The sequence below is a fragment of the Erythrolamprus reginae genome, chromosome 3 (assembly GCF_031021105.1).
Source record: "Erythrolamprus reginae isolate rEryReg1 chromosome 3, rEryReg1.hap1, whole genome shotgun sequence".
Taxonomy (NCBI): Eukaryota; Metazoa; Chordata; class Lepidosauria; order Squamata; family Dipsadidae; genus Erythrolamprus; species Erythrolamprus reginae.
This window is the reverse complement of record NC_091952.1, coordinates 61782317-61797719: the sequence shown is the minus strand read 5'-3', so window position 1 is coordinate 61797719 and position 15403 is coordinate 61782317. Positions and strand designations below refer to the sequence as shown.

The 15403-nt window shown below is 42.9% G+C and overlaps 1 protein-coding gene across 1 annotated transcript in view; it reads left to right on the top strand.

The window, feature by feature from the left end:
- The first annotated feature begins 759 nt into the window (after positions 1–759).
- Positions 760–15403, top strand: part of PLXNA2 (plexin A2) — a 545151-nt gene continuing 530507 nt past the window's right edge. The window contains exon 1 of the mRNA XM_070745594.1: positions 760–1354. The gene's annotated coding sequence lies outside the window, so the exon portion shown is untranslated. The remainder of the gene's footprint in view (positions 1355–15403) is intronic.

Below are 15403 nucleotides of genomic sequence, written 5' to 3'. Positions count from 1 at the left end.
TAAAACCGCGAGGCTGCAAGCAGGCAAGGGGCGGCGAGGTTCCTTCCGCACCATTTCTGAATATATATATACGCACACACACACACATATATACCCTTACGGCCGTATGAGACCCATCCCTTCGAGAGCGGCCCAGCTGCGCGTTACCTGAGCAGGTTGGGCGACGGGAGGTCCCCGCCCCTTTTACCTTTCGGCCCGTTTCCCCCCCCTCCAGACCGCCTGGGGAGGTCGGTCTTTGGGTTGGCTTGGAGTTGGGGTCGCCCTCCTTCTACTCCCCCTTCAGGAAGGGAGTCCTCCGCTCCCACACCCCGTCCCCCCCCCTTTTCTCCTGCCAAGTAGCGGACCTCGATGAATGGCGCGAAGGGGGCTCTTCCCTCTTAACGCCCCGGGGATTCCAACTGCTGGCGCGGACCTATTTTTAAACGGTCCCCTGCGCCCGTTCCCTCGGATGCACACACACACAGAGAGACATACACACACGCACGCACACGCGTTTGATTCGGCTTGGCTCTGACGTCGCCGGGAATGGGAGTGGGAGACCGAGAAGAGAAAGTGGTTGGGAGAGAGAGAGAGGCGAGACTGCAGCAAATTGGGGAAGGCCTGGCATGATCCAAGGGCTGGTCGGGGAAGGGTTAACCCGCGGTGACTGTATGTTAATGAGCAGCGCGGCGCTCCAAGGAGGCCGGCTTTAGCCGTCGGGCTGCTGGCGCTACCGCCGCCGCCGCCGCTGCTGCTCCCACCGGTGGGGGGCTGATGAGCGCCGTGCCAGGCTAGAGCCGAGCAAAAGGAGTGCGGAGCGGCTGTGGCGCTGGCAGCGAGCGGCAGGCTGAGGGAAAGGGTGGGAGGGGAGGGAGAAGAAGGGGGGAACCAGCCCACCCACACCACCACCACCACCCTCCCCGGAGGAAGCGGCGCTGGAAGGGAAGCCCGCGGGGACGGCAGCCAGCAAGGCAAGGCGAAGGCTTCGGGGAGGGAGGGAGGTGGGGGTGGACTGGCGATGCCAGGCAGGAGTCCGAAAGGCACCGGGCTGGGCAAAGCCTTCGCCAGCCCCAGCTAGAGCAGCAGCCGCGCTCGGAAGAAGAGCTCCTCGGCGGCATGACGGACTGAAGGCGCGGGCGGGAAGCAGCTGGACGACTTTAGGAATACCGATCGATGCCAGCAGCGCTGGGGACCCGCGGTGGAGGATTTCAATGATTTTCGGCACCTGGGTGGATTAACGCTCCGCGATTCCCAGGCGGAGGCGGAGGAGGAAGAGGAGTGGGGAGGAGACGGGGTCCCTCCCCCCTCCCACCCACCCACCCCCACACCAACCCCCCAAAAGGAGCGCAACAAGAGAGTCGTTCTCCGAGCTGAGGTAAGTCTCGGGAGCCCGAAGCCCGGCCAGCCTTGACATGTTTAGGGTTTTCCTCCCAAACCTGCTTCCCGCTTGTTCTGCTTGCCGCGGGAAGGGGTAGCCGATCTTTCTCCCTTCGACCTCTGGTTCCTGGTTGGATTGTGTGTGAGGAGCCTAGCGCCAGTCTGTGTGAGTCTGATGATGGATGGGTGGATAGATGGATAGATCGAATGATGGAAGGATGGGTGGGTGTGTGAGTGGGTAGGTGTGTGGGTGGATGGGTGGAATTTAGTCCTACACCCCAGCCAGTGTTAACGGCGGTTATTTCTGAGTACCATGAGGACATGCGCCCCGCTTGGCTTTGGCGCTGATCGCCGGCGGTTTTCTAGCGCTGCAGGAGGAAAGGGGTGTGTGCGCGGGTGTATGTGTTTTTCTCGCGCCCCGCAGCCAGCATCCTGACCCAGGTGAGGGCTCTTTGGGTTGGCTGCTTTGCTGCCGCACAGCCGCTGCTCCATCCGGAATCCACAGGGCTGCGCCTTCGCGGGAGTCCTCTTCCCATCTAAAGGTGGCGAGAACCGTAAAAGGGGAAAGCAAACAGGTACAAGAAAGTTCCCAGAGAGAAAGAGCGCGCGAGCGCCTGGCTAGATTTCAAGGGGCTTTCGCACGCCTGCCTTTCTGTCCTTAGGAAACCGTCGTTTTCCTAACCCAGAAGCTTCTCTTGAGGAAGTAAATAAACCCGAACCGGTCCAGGAGAATGGCCCGAACATTGCTGCGTTGCATTTTCTACAGAATCCAAAAATTATTGCCTTTCTAGATAGTCTGCCACAGAAACCTGTCTTATCTCGACATGGCGCATAATAGAGAGAGAATACACAGTTCTTTTCCCCAGTTTGTCTGCTTTGCTGTGAAGGTTGCTACAAAAGTTCGTCTTTTTAGGAGACATGGATGGCTACCTCAGAGAGTTAAAAAGTAAAATAAAGTCCCCTTCGACCTGAGGCTTGATTCCTGGAGACTTATATGGATACATCCATGTACTTTTGTTGGCAAGATGGGGGCATGAGTGGCCATTGCCTTTTCTTCCATTGCCTTCCTTCCTGATCTAGCCTACAGCTCCTGATCTAGTTCCTCCACCATCCAAATGTTAACCACAATTGAGCTTGCTTAGCTTTCCAAATCACTGCATGTTCATAGGAACAGAAGGATGGAGGTTTTTTGACCCCTTTAGTGGCATGGATCAATACATGGATATAAAGCATTCTATGAAAGAAGGCTGATTACACACCTATCTGCACATACTGTATGCATACCCAAAGTAATCTTGCATTTGCCTCCATCTTCCCGGGATTTGTGCAACTTGTGACTTGATCAGTTCTGATTGTGGTTCATTTGCCATCATTGACTCGGCTACTTAATTGATATTGTCTTCCAGTGATAAGTCAATGACCTTCCTTTATTTTAGGATCAGACAACTGAATAATGGAATAATTGGAAATACAGATGTCATTTAAACCAGAACATAATTATCTTAAACAGTTATGGGTTTTCCCCCTATGGGCAGCTATTTTTTTTTTTTGTTCTTTCTGTAAATATCTTGAGGGTCATTTGCTTAACGGAATTAAATTTTCCCAGGTGAACCAGAAAGTAACCTAGTTGAAGATAAAAGTGCAATCAAAAGCTTTAAGGGCTTAAAATCAGCATAGGGGGGAAAGTTCTCCATTCTGTCAATGTTCTCAGACTATTTGAGGTGTCTTTCCATCCTACTTCAGCACATTTGTAAAGTTCAAACAAATGACCGATGCTTTTTAGAACCTTGACATTATTTATTATTTCTTACCTCTCATCTCCACCAACTCTACTTCTCTTGGATATCTCTAATCACCTTCTCCATTCATCCTGTCCTCCCAAGAACCCCTCCATTAAACAGCATAAAGGCAAGATACCCTACAGTTCCAATCACTTTTTGGCTGGTGAGCAAATGTCTCCACCTGCCTTTGGCTCTTTGCTTCTGTTTTAGTAAAGCACCTTTTAATGCTGGTCAAATTGGCTCTCAAGGCAATTAAATGAAAATAATATCTTCATTGGTTGCAATGGAGACACTTGGACTGCTGAGCTTTGTGAACCTACTTCATGTAATCTGAAAGTTTTGGTGCTGAATGGAGTTTTCTGCTCCGTTTAGAGTTTCAAGATTGCTTGAATATTCTAAAAGATGTTACTAAGTATTCCCCATTGCAATGTTTAGGGATTTGCGCAGATGTTGCTGAAAAGAAGTTGGTGCTTTAAAGCCAATGTATGACACTTGAAAGCAGTGATAAAAGTTACATTAGGATTCATCAAACCTTCATTGCTATTACAACTGTATCTCAAGCATTGTGGGGAATGAGGGTGAATGATTTTTCTGGAATTCTGCAGTGACTCCCTAGATATTCCATTTGCCATTTTCTTAATTTTTTGTGCAATTATTCAAAGAGTTGACCTTCTCAAAACGGTGGCAGAAAAGTATCAGATTCCATAAGAAACAATGGATGTACTTCCCTATCCTTACTTTCATTGCTTACCAATTCAGGGAAAGATATGGATCAATGTATCTGTCCGAAAAGTTCACTGCCCCTACTGTTCTTCTTTAGTCTTCCCTTTTTCTTCTTCTCGCCATCTCAGCCTAAGAAAATGCACCAGTTGTAATGCTCCTGTTACTCACTTCCAAGCTTATTCCCTCTTTGGGGAATAAGCTGCTTCCTGCCTGTTGGTGCTGTTAAGAACAAAGGCAAAGAGGCCTCTCCAAATTGAGACAGGGGTGCTCTTGAAACAGGCCCATTTTCTCTCTTGAAATATTGCTGATTGTTCAGCTATTTTTTATTTCATGGGCGCTTTAGAAGAAACAGACAGACAGAGAGAAAGTTAAAGGCAGTGATGCACTGGAAATACACAGAAAAAGGTGCTAGCAGGAATATAATCACCTTTATTCTGCTGACATGAAATATTTATAGCTAGTAGCTATTATAGCAAGAGCAAGAACACTTAGACTTTATTTATTTACTTATTTAGTATAATTTTGCCCTTCCTCAGTAAAATAATATTGAAACCATTTAAGAGGAGACTGTTCTTTCTGATACTTTCCCTCTCTGACAGCTGTCTCTGCATGTAGCCACACACAGCTGTTTACGTTCATAGCCAGGAGGTACAATGTACTTCTGTCCATCACTACAAATGGGAAAACCAGGAACTGTTAACGAAACTACTACGCACATCATAGAGACCAATGCATTGTGTTACCATCTGCTAACTGGAAATTATTCACAGTAATCTATTTAGCTAGTCAGTGCCCCCTCAAAAAAAGAGAAGGAAACTCACCATGCTTTCTTTTCAGGGACCCATATTTTCTGCCCAAAGATTGTGTTTCCCCTCCAAGATCCTGTTATCAATCAATTCATTTTGATTTTTCTTCTTTTTTGTGTGTGACTTCTTGTATCCTGCCCCCAACTACCATCTTTACCTGCTCCCCTCCTCCCCAATAACCCTACCATTCCAATATTTCATGGCTAATTAAAGTAAATGTGCTTTTTTAATAATAATTAAATTGGATTGTACATGTTGTTTTTATTATTGTTGTTAGCCGCCCTGATCCTACGGAAAGAGGCCGCATACAAATCTAATAAATAAATAAATTAATAATAATAATTAATAATAATTTATTGGATTTGTATGCTGCCCCTCTCCGTAGACTCGGGGCGGCTAACAACAATAATAAAAACAACATGTACAATCCAATAATAAAAAACAACTAAAACCCCTATTATAAAACCAAACATACACACAAACATACCATGCATAACTTGTAATGGCCTAGGGGGAAGGGCTATCTCAACTGCCCCATGCCTGGCGGTATAAATGAGTCTTGAGCAGTTTACGAAAGACAGGGAGGGTGGGGGCAGTTCTAATCTCCGGGGGGAGTTGGTTCCAGAGGGCCGGGGCTGCCACAGAGAAGGCTCTTCCTCTTAAGTGTTAATCTGTTCATCACCATGGCATTTTCTCATAAGAGGATATTTCAGAAGCAGTAGATGAAGCCACCTTCCCCAAATCTATCCAAATTATATTATTTAGCTTAATATATGCTTCAAAGCATACTTGGTCCAATATAACTAGAATCTATTGAACAGATCAGTTATAACCCCATTTTAATGACTTCACTGAACCTGCCATAACTGAACTGGGTAACTCAGTAGCCCTTACTCCACCCCGAAAGGGATTATGAGGGCCGTTAAAAGATGATGATGACTGAATCCACCATAAGCACAGCTTTAGTTGAGATATGATGCAGTGTCCATAAAAAGTAAGCAAACTGAAGTTTTCCTGTTATAAGGAAAGTGACTGCTCAAACGATTCACTGAGAGTCAAGACAGCATATGGCCTTTGTCAGGTATGGACTTCTGAGGTATAGAAAATTCATGCAAGCAGCTAAAAATCTGTTCTGAAGTAAAATATTGTTTTAAAAGTTTTCCACTACCTGGCACTCTTCGATTTTCTTTTATCTCCATTTTCTGTCCCATTGTGAGTTCCTTTCATAACATTTTTTTAAAAAATTGCCAATTCACTAATGCATGAACATCGGATAGCAGTCATATGTTCTTGCACTTTTCCAAAAAAATAAAAAATAAACCTATCAAAACCCTTGTTTTTAAGTTCTTCAGGTTTTCCTCCCCAGAATTTGACATCTTTCACTCCCTTTGTAAAAGCTTTGAAATATGTCAGTGCCACTTTTCCCCACTAGAGGGGGACACTTGCAGATTAAGGTGGTTACACAGTATTTTGAATGGAATATGAGGAAAAGGCTTGTCTGCTAAATTGGTCCGTCTTCCGTGTACTTTACAAGGTTTTTGTATCTGTACACAGACTTGTGGGTAAAAAAATATGTAAGGCATTATTTGACTTATTGTTTTGTGTAAGGAATTTGTGTAAGGAATTTGACTCAATGTTATTGTCTAGCTATGAATGAAAATTGCATTACTTCAGGAGAAAACAATACGGTGCATGACAAGTAGATATAGTAACTTGATATTTTGTCCTCTGGTCCCATTTTTAATTTTAAAAAAATATCCCACCTTTGTTCCTTTCTAAGTATCACACCTAATGCTCCTTCCTCTTCCTATTTTGCCCACAATAACAAACCTGTCCTGTGTAGTGGGTTACATTTAAAGAGAGTGATAGGCCCAAGGTCATCCAGCTGACTTTATAAAATAGAAGTCACAATCTCCTGATTTAAAACAAACTAGAAAGTTTGTTTTCAATCTCAAGTTTCCTTTGCTCTCCCTGTTCTCACAAATGATAGTGAAATTGTACAGTGGTACCTCTACTAAGAACGCCTCTACTTATGAACTTTTCTAGATAAGAATCGGGTGTTCAAGATGTTTTTGCCTCTTCTCAAGAACCATTTTCCACTTACAAACCCAAGCTTCTGAAACTGTGACCGGAAAAGGCGGGGAGAAACCTCCGTGGGGCCTTTCTAGGAATCTCCTGGGAGGAAACAGGGCCAGAAAAGGCAGGCAGAAGCCTCTGTGGGGCCTCTCTAGGAATCTCCTGGGAGGAAACAGGGCCTCCACCCTCCCTGTGGTTTCCCCAATCGCACACATTATTTGCTTTTACATTGATTCCTATGGGAAAAAATTGCTTCTTCTTACAAACTTTTCTACTTAAGAACCTGGTCACAAAACGAATTAAGTTCATAAGTAGAGGTACCACTGTATTTGGAAAACTGAGAAATGTAGCAAGGTAATCTCCCAATCCCATGTATAAATGTCTCCCTAATCCAGGATGATCTACTGTGTCTTGTACTATGCTGTCTGCCGCTTGGCTTGAATTCTGCCTCATGCTTGTATCCCATTGGTTGGGAGAAGATTTGGCTGCTGTTGCTGTGTGATCACGCAAGCCAGGATGGGGTTGCTGAGAAAGAAGTGGTCTCCCATGGTCTGATCTGATTTGGCCCAGATCATGTTTCAGCTTAATCTCTGCTTTTCTCTCTCTCTCTCTTTTGGTGGAAACTGAACCAGGGGAAGGAGACAGGCTGAAAATATGAAAAGAAAGATAAATGTATCGTGTTAGGAAAGTTTAATCCTGCTTTGCTGTGTGGCTAAAATTACATTCAGAGCTGGAGATAAAAGCCATTGGAGTAATGTTATATATTTAAAAAAAAGGCAGATCATCTTAAAAGGCAAAGTGATAGCAAGCCAAGTCAGACAAGCTATCAACCCCATTGCTCTCACACAGAGGCATTTCCTGGGGAAAGAAGCAAATGAAGTATGCTGCCTGTTTTTCTCCTGCCTAATATTGCTGACATTCTGCAGGGGGGGGAGGGGGGGGAGGAAGAACTTGGCCCAGGAACCAGGGCCTGGTTGATATTTGCTTCTATTCAGGACATTGGCATACTCTCTCTCTCTCTCTGTAGAATAGAACCTTGCATAGGAGGTGCTCAGTGACAACAGTTCTACAATTTGGGAGTAAATTAGTCATACAGAGGGTCACAAAAGTTGCTAGGGACCAGAGTTAGCTCACACACAACTCTGCTCAAAAAAGGTCAAGTGAAGTAAGCGGGGAGGATGGAACACAATAAGAGTGAAACATTGGAATGTTGTCAGTAGTTTGTGTGGCTTATGAAGTTTGTTCAAATAAAGTTATATGTGCACTTAATTATATCCAATTCAATTATTATTGAAATTATTATTATCCACATCTTTTTGGGGGGGGTAGGGGGGGAAAGAGTTCTCAGCCAGTCTAATGCCTAATATGTTTAGGATAACCTTCCTTAACATATCACTCTTTCAGAAGTGTTAGGCTAAGTTATTAGAATCCTTAGCCAACATGCTGATAGGAGCCATAATCCTAAAGATATTGAAAGTGTCTTGATGTGATTGTCTTGGACATGCTTTATTACTATGTACATGTAACCTGTGGAGCTTACTTATCTCTTTGTACTTCCTCACCATTCTTAGGTGATGGAATTAATCTACTGTCAATCAAGAGTATGGAAGCAAAATGGCACAGGATTGAAATTATCCATCCTGTATTCATTACTGAAATATGATATGATGGATTAATCATTAAGTAATCCTTTCCAAACTGGTACTTGCCAGGTGTGTTTGTTGTATAATCTGCTAAAAGTTTCAACATTTAAAAGCAAGTGAGTTGGAGGGCATCGGGCTGGGGAAGGCTGATTTAGTCCGCAATATATTTCTATTTTTTTCTGGTATCTCAGTTGAAATTAAAATTATGTTCTAAGTAGTTATTAGACTGAGTTGGTAGCTGATATTGTCAGTTATGAGCACAAGATTGCATGACATCCCCCACAGACTAAACTAATTCCCGCTAAGCACTAATGAATTAATTTAATCAAAGTTATCTGTGGGTCACTCACAATGGTGTAACTGAAATAATGATGGCTTTGCTTGTTTTTCTTCCACCTTCCCTTTATGTGTGTTTATTTAGTAGTAGGGAGGAAAGATACTTATTTGCATAGTCCTAATGCGGTTTTTTTTAAAACCGCACCTAAGGTCAGAAATTCTTTTTAAAAATTAAGAACACCAGCATTTTTTTTAAAAAAAGTATTAAAATTACTTATTTTGCAATTTTGGCAAAAAAAAAAATGAATTTATTTCCTATGAAATAAATACAGACTTGTGCTGTCTTTTAGCTGATGTTTAATTCCATAGGCTGATTTCAGCTATAGGATGTTAGCCAAACACCTTCCTAAACTGGTTTTGGCAGAACTCCGTGCAAATGAAGCTTGGTGAACTTCGCATTACAGCCTTTGTAAAAAATGCCTTTTGCTTCACTTGTAGTTTACATAGCACCACAATGTCCTAGCAACACAAACGTTTGCCCTTGAACAGACGATATGGATCTGACCTCAGTCTTGTCCCAGCAATCTTATGTTGTTTCTTTAATATCCAGAAAATGTTTTTGCCCTGTTTACTCCATTATGGAATTAAAGCGTATAAAGTTTATGCTGCTTTTTCTACACTCTGGGCAATGTGTTCATATAACCAAGCCAGAATTCATCAGTCACTGGAAGATTTTAGGAGATGGTTCTCCATCTTTCAGTGTATGTTAAATATATTCCATTAGCTAGACAAATAGCTTCCTCAAAATATAAGCTTTCCCCTGATCGTGAGGACAACACATTTGTTAAGCAACCAGGTCAGCAATATGAGCCACAACTGGCTATTGTTATTCTGACAATACAGTATGTTAGTAGAGAAAAGATTGAACAATGATAAAGATGCCTTAGATGGAAAGCATAGCACATTGCTAAAATATTCACAGGTAGAGACTTTGGTTGTGAAAGCCCCAGTTAGATAGGTAGTTAGTTAGTTGAGTAGTTAGGTAGTTAGTTAGTTAGTTAGGTAGTTAGGTAGGTAGGTAGGTAGCAGTATGGTTTGTTGTAACTTTGTTATGATTGTGTTTTGATGAATGTAAGTCATATAGAATGTAAAGAGTAAGTGGCTTTAAAATAATATAAATAATATCAAATTAATCTGCTTGATTAATTGGAGGTAAACTCCATTGAATACAATTTGGCTTCTGTATAGATAGTTTCAGGTTTACATTATAAATCAGAATTAATGTGTATGGACACCAACAGCAAGAGCAGCGGCACTTAGAATTATATACTGGTTCATAGTGCTTTACAGCCATCTCTAAGCAGTTTAAAGGGACTGCCTTCTGCCGCATGAGTCCCAGCGACCGGTTAGGTCCCACAGAGTCGGCCTTCTCCAGGTCCTGTCAACCAGAGAATGTCGCTTGGTGCGACCCAGGAAAAGAGCTTTCTCTGTGGGGGCCCCCAGCCCTTTGGAATCAGCTCCACCTAGAGATCTGCTCTGCCCCCAACCTCCTTGCCTTCCACAAGCACCTCAAGACTCATTTATGCCACCAGGTTTGGGGCCATTAGACCTTAGCCCCCTGGACAAACAAATGTAGTGTATATGTGCATTATGTGAATGGTAATGACTGATTTTAATATTGTTGGGGTTTTGGATTAACTGTTTTAATATTCATTACATTATGATGTTGCATTGTTTTTATAAGTTGTAAGCCGCCCCGAGTCCTCAGAGATGGATGGCATATAAATCTAATTAATAATAATAATAATAATAATAATAATAATAATAATACAAAATCCAGCATAGTGATCTCGTTTGCTGTGTTGTACTGACATAATAATAATAATAATAATAATAATAATAATAATAATAATAATAATGAGTCAATAAATGAGAGTCAGGGTGGCACAGCAGGTAGAATGTTGTACTGCAGGCCACTGAAGCTGACTGCAGATCTGTAGGTCAATGGTTCAAATCTCATCACCGGCTCAAGGCTGACTCAGCCTTCCATCCTTCCGAGGTGGGTAAAATGAGGACCCGGATTGTGGGGGCAATATCTGTTAAAAAGTGCTATCACTAACATGTTGTAAGCCGCCCTGAGTCTAAAAATCGAATAAGTAAATAAATAAATATAAACATATTGCCCCCAACAATCTGAGTCTGGGTAAAGGGTACTGACATTGATGAATGGAAGGCTGAGTCAATCTTCAGCCATTCAGGATCAAAATCCTGGATGTGGGCAGAGTTAGCCTGCAATACTGCATTCTAACCACTGCACTACCATGACTATAATGCATTAATAGTTACTAACTAATGATAAAGCAATAATACAACCTCTGTTTAAAGGTTGCAATTGAACTGATTCAATAACAAAGGAATGAGAGATGCTGGAGAACAAGAAAGCAAGCTAATATAGAGTTTTCATTTTGCATGAAGTAAAAATAAATGCATGTCATGTGGTTAATAAAGGAGAAGGTTTTGAAATGGGACCAGATCCTACCGAATCCTCTTGAAAGCTATGTTGTAAATACCCCTTGGTTTGAGTCTGGTGCAATGGCCACAGCAAATAAGTAAAGCAAACTGCACATCAAACATCCATAATAACAACAAAGCTTCCATTGCACAGGGACTAACATTTTTATATTTATAAGTAAATCTCATCTCTTCCAAACTAGGAAAATGACATTTCAGTCTGATAGCTCTGTTTTGTTTATCACCTTTTTCTTGGGTGTGTGGGGGTGGGGAGAGGAGCAGAAACACATTTATTAGATTTATAGATATGGCATGAGAAGTGCCACTCTGGTGCCTTCTTTATTTGCTTTCTTTATTTTCAAAATACCTTTGAGGTCCATAATAAAATGACAGGCAGGTACAATGGAGTGCTTCATTTGGCAGAGTGATTACCTGGTCCAAATTTTAAAAAATATGTCAAAGATAAGCAGGATTTAGAGATAGTGTTCTGCAAGGGGGAGAAAACTTCCCAGGCACTCTTACTTATGAATTGTCTTCCATGAACTTAGCAGCTGAATGTCCTTGGTCACCTGGGAGTTTTGTGTAATTCATATGTCGGAAAGCATGTAATAATAGTGTAACTCCTCATTGCTTAGACTCTGTGCCAATGAGACCATTATAAAATAATGAATGGTGTGGAACTACAAATTGATCAGTAGGAGACAAGGAAACAGAAGTATGCTAAATGTAAGTGTTATATATTGAATATATAGTTGTGTTAAGCCCTGCTAAAGTAAAACTAACTTTTAGATGGCCCTAACTCTTTACTGCTTTGGTGGGAAACTTAGAACATTCATATTTGGGCAAGCAACTACTGGTAGATGACACTACCACAGAAGTACAAACAATAGTTAAACACAGAGGCACATTCCGAGTGTGCCCCTTGCAGTTTGGGGTAAGCATCGCACCAGGATTGTTCCACAGTATTATGGGACAAACACTGAAGAACATTCTCGGCGTTTGCCCTTACTTTGATGATGTCTTGATTGTGGGGGAATCAGCAGCAGTCCTGACGGAATGTCTCCAGGCAGTACTCCAGCATTTCCACAAGGCAGGCCTAAAATTCAAGAAAAAAAAGTGACAGATCAGTGTGATCCTGCTGGAATCCACCCATCTGAAGCAAAGCTAAGGGGCAATTCAACAAGTCCCCATACAAGGGAATTCAACAAGTCCCCATACAAGGGAGAGATTCAAGCACTTCTGGGCTTGCTCAATTTTTACCACTCCTTTTTTACCAGATAAGGCTGCTCTGGCAAAACCACTACACTGCTTACTGGATAAACAAGCATCCTGGGTCTGGTTGAGCATTCAAGACAAAGCATTCAATGCAATAACATTGTTGCTCTCCTCGGACTCCATCCTAGTTCATTTCAACGAAACCCTATCAGTAACACAAGCCTGTAATATGGTATTGGAGCAGGACTAAGCCACAGAATGCCAAATGATAGAGAGGCCCTCATCACATACTATTCTGGAATGTTATTATCAGCTGAAAAGAACTATGCCAGATAGACAAAGAAACACTTGCCATTGTGGCTGGCATTAAGAAGTTCCATGACTTCTTATATGGATGAACCTTTACCATCTTTACAGACCACAAACCTCTGTTCGGTCTCTTCCCAGCTAATAAACATACTTCTTAGATCCTCTTGCCATGAATGCTAGGATGGTCCATTTTCATGGCTGCATATTCGTACCAGCTAGTCCAGAACTGGGCAAGGAAATGAGCCATGCTGATGCTCTCAACCAACTGTCTCCACATAGACTGAGCTGGATCTAGCTCTTGCTTATCACATTCTAGCAATCAAGGACCTGCCTGAAACACTCCTATGCAGGGGATGCGGCAGCTGAAACTACCATGGACAGAATGCTTAGCTGTGTTCTCAACCTGAGCTCCAGTACCACTCTTCTTGAAAAAATAAACTTTTGACCCACAAGGGATGTGTGCTGTGGGGCAGTAGGGACATCATTCCACCCAGTCTTTATTCCACAGTGCTGAATTCCCTACACGAGGGGCACCCAGGAATTGTTCTAGTCAAGAGCTACTTGTGGTGGCCAGGCCTGGACAAAGTCATTGAGAATCAAGTAAGAAGCTGACAAGAAACCCCACTGGAGATTCCACAAGCACCTGTGAATCACAGGGAGACTACGCACATCCAATGGTCTTGCATGCACATTGACTTTGTGGTCCCTTTCTAGGGGTAGGTGTTCCTGATAGTAGTGGATAAGTCCAAGTGGCTAGAAGTGGCACTGGTCTCATCGATGATGACGAGGGACATCCAAGAGTTGCACTGGCTGTTTACTACACATGGTCTGCCAGATGTAATTGTGTCTAACAATGGGACACAATTCATGACAGAAGAGTTTCAGTCATTCCTCAATGTCAACATGATTTGGCATGTAATATATGCTCCATTCCACCTCATGACCAATGGGCAGGTAGAATGAATGGTCAGGACCACAAAGGAAGCAGTCATGTGAATGATGACTGGCGACTGGAGTCACTGTCTGGTGAACTTCCTTCTCAACACACAACTTCCAGTACAGCAATAGCTCTAGGTTGCAGCCCAATACCACCTGGTGAAATGGAGGTACCAAGGGCAGTGGATATGCCGCCACTCATGACTGACCTAAACAGTCATCAAAACTCTGTCCAATTGGAGACAGGCAATACTCTACTTAGACAGTACTCTCCAGTAACATTGAGGCAGGCCACCAGCATCCATGGGCCACCATCCTATCTCAAATACTATGAATATTGAACAGACTGAGAGTAAGAACTATCGTAGGGGAGAGGGTGTTATTTATTCAATATATATATTAAGCCCTGCTAGAGTGAAACTAACCTTTAGTTGATCCTAACTAAACATCCAACTGTTTTGGAGGGAAACTTAGAGCATTCATATTTGGGCATGCTTTTTCAAAGTTTATGATTGGTTAAGGCTCTGTATAAATTACACACATTGCCTGCTATTCCTCAGTTCCAGTTTAATTCAATTAATGCTGTTGTAGTTATGCTGGTCTGCTTCTTGCCTATTAAAGGCCACTACACAATAGTAAGCAAATATTCTGAAGTCATGATGCATGTTACCCAACTTGGTATTTTTCATATGCATTAAAACTATCGCTTTTAAACTTTTTAAAAAATGAGTTCAGGCACACTGAATGAAGATCTCCCAGAATAATGTTGCTTGATCCAATCTGGGTTGGTCATTGGGAACAGAGGTTTTGTCTTCCGAGCTTTTGGCCTCGTGCGGGAGCACATGGGGTGGCGCAGCAGATAGAGTGCTGTACTGCAGGCCACTGAAGCTGATGTAGATCTGTAGGTCAGCGGTTCAAATCTCATCACTGGCTCAAGGTTGATTCAGCCTTCCGTCCTTCCGAAGTGGCTAAAATGAGGACCCGGATTGTTGGGGCCAATATGCTGGCTCTGTTAAAAAGTGCTATTGCTAACCGCCTTCTGCTGCACGAATCCCAGCGACCAGTTAGGTCCCACAGAGTGGGTCTTCTCTGGGTCCCGTCAACCAAACAATGTCGCTTGGCGGGACCCAGTGGAAGAGCCTTCTCTGTGGCGGCCCCGGCCCTCTGGAATCAACTCCCCCCAGAGATTAGAATTGCCCCCACCCTCCTTGCCTTTCGAAGGCTGCTTAAAACCCACCTCTGCCACCAGGCATGGGGGAACTGAGATACACTTCCCCCTAGGCCTTTACAATTTTATGCATGGTATGTCTGTATGTATGATTGGTTTTTATGTAATGGGTTTTTAAGTGTTTTTAGTATTGGATTTTGTTATATACTGTTTTATTGCTGTTGTTAGCCACCCCGAGTCTGCGGAGAGGGGCGGCATACAAATCCAATAAATAAATAAATAAATAAACAAACAAACAAACAAACAAACAAATAAATAATGTTGTAAGCTGCCCTGAGTCTAAGGAGAACGACAGCATATCAATCAATCTAGCTGAAGATGGACTTGAGCATTAGTCCAAAAGGTCTGCTCCCAATGACTGACCCAGATAGGATTCAGACATGCTGGCTTGGGAAACTTAAATACTGCTGTACACATTTATATGTACCAATTTGAAAGATAGTGATAAATACCATGTACACAAGAGGAACAGGTACTGCAAGTTGATTTGGTAGAAAATTCATACAATGCTGAAGCAACCCGAGAACAAGATAAAATGAATGT